General features: G+C 35.6%; 1 long non-coding RNA gene across 2 annotated transcripts in view; it reads right to left on the bottom strand.

Annotated features, from left to right (window-relative positions):
• The window catches only part of LOC107195287, a 393,810-nt gene extending 393,591 nt beyond the window's left edge, over window positions 1-219 (bottom strand). For both annotated transcript variants that reach the window (XR_001516387.2, XR_003044643.1), the window contains exon 1: window positions 155-219. This is a non-coding gene — a long non-coding RNA (uncharacterized LOC107195287). The remainder of the gene's footprint in view (window positions 1-154) is intronic.
• Window positions 220-1,969: the final 1,750 nt, after the last annotated feature.

Here is a 1,969-nt window from a genome sequence, read left to right as displayed (position 1 = left end):
CAAGGTTTGGGGCAGCTGAAACAGCTGGAAACTTTGGGGCAGGGCACTGAGAGAAGAGACTATAACAGAAGGGCACCCCATATGTTTGTTAGGGCTCCCCAAGAGTCCTAATCCAAGGGCTAAGTTCATATACACAGAGTGAGACTGTGCTTACCTGAGACTGGCTGCCATGAGCTTAAGAATGGAAAAGCAATACTGGAGATCTGAGCAGCACTAGAGCACACTGGCAGTCCAGCCTGACTCAATAGAAAGACATGTTAACACCTCATTAACTCCCTAGGCAACAGGCCAACATACCAGAAAGTTTTCTTATGAGTAAGGACCCTGTCTACTCGAGACCCACCTGAACAAAGCCTTAAACCAAGTCCTGACTAGATCCATGGAGGAAACAGCTAAGAACCAGAGTCCCACCAAATTAGAGAGGTTTGTGAACTACCTTGGGCTTTTCATGGATATGGCATAACAAAATATAGGACCAAATCCACACGATTATTAGGTAATGATCCAATAATTGACTATCTGTTAACCAAAGGTAAAGCATCTTTAGAGAAAGATTACAGAATCAGAGATTACAAAATATCATCAATGAGCAGTACACAATAAAATATTACAAGATGTTTAAAAAAAAAGAAAAGAAAAATGTAACCATAGTGAGGAAAAATCAGTCAAGAGAAACCGACGCCTAGGCATTTACCCAATAGAAATGAAAACTTAAATTCACACAAAAACCTGTACACAAATGTTTAAAGTGGCTCAACTCACTATCACCAAAAACTTAAGACAACTCAAATGTCCTTCAGTGGGTGAATGGATAAACAAATGTTTGCACATTCATCCAACAGACTACCATTCAGCAGTAAAAAGAAACGAGGTATTGGATACTTACAACAATGGGATGACTCTCAGAGGCGTTATACTGAGAGAAAGAAACAAGTCTCAAAAGTTGCAGACTGCATAGTTCCATTTATATTACATTTGAGAAAAGGCAAAACTATAGCTACAGAGAACAGAGCAGTAGTTGTCAAATTGCGGATGGAGAAGGATTTGACTACAAAGAGGCAGCACAAGGGAATTTTCTGGATGATGGACCCATTCTACAACCTGATTGTGGGAGTGGTTACAAGAATCTGTATATGTGTTAAAACTCACTGAACTACACACCAAGAAAGTAAATCTTACTATATGTTAACTTTTAAAATAATGCTTAAAGTCTGCAAGGAAAAGGGACATAAAAGGAATATTATAGACATCTTTGATAAATTCAATAACAGAAAACTATTATATATCTGAACCAATCAAAAAACAGGCAAAGATATAAACAGACAATTCACAGAAACACAAATTTTTTTAAAGCATATGCCATTTCACCCAGCAATTCCACTTGCAGAAATTTATCCTACAGCTCTATTTACATGTATGTCAAATGACCTATGAGCCATATTATTTATCAAAGCCTCGTTTTTATTAGCAAAAGGTGTGGGAAGACCTAAATGTTCATCAATACTAGGTTGGTTAAACGAAATATGTATATACATACTTGTAGAGCCAGATGGATGATAGAGTAATTGGGAGGATTGTTTCATAAATTATATAAATGTCTAACAAATGTACTGTATACTTGAAACTAATAATAAAATAAAATAAAATGCTAAAAAAAATTAAAGCGAAAGCTCACAAGGTCTGAAATAAAATATTTTTAAATGAATACTGTTAAAGTAAAAAAAAATGAAAGGTAAAAACACTGATGTAAACTACTGTGTAAAAAAAATAGAAAAAGGATCTCTAAATGGCATAAAATGCCTTTAGAAAGATACACAAGAAACTGGTTAAATTTGTTGCCTCTGGTGAAGGGACCTGAATGGCTAGAGAATTGAAGGACAAGAGGAAAATGTTCCACTGTACATTACTTCATTCCTTTTAAATTTTGATCCACATGACTGAACGACCAATTTCCAAATAAATGAAACTT

The sequence above is a fragment of the Pteropus alecto genome, unplaced genomic scaffold (genome assembly GCF_000325575.1).
Source record: "Pteropus alecto unplaced genomic scaffold, ASM32557v1 scaffold40, whole genome shotgun sequence".
NCBI lineage: Eukaryota > Metazoa > Chordata > Mammalia > Chiroptera > Pteropodidae > Pteropus > Pteropus alecto.
The sequence above is the reverse complement of the archived record's forward strand: the minus strand, read 5'-3'. Positions and strand labels throughout refer to the sequence as shown.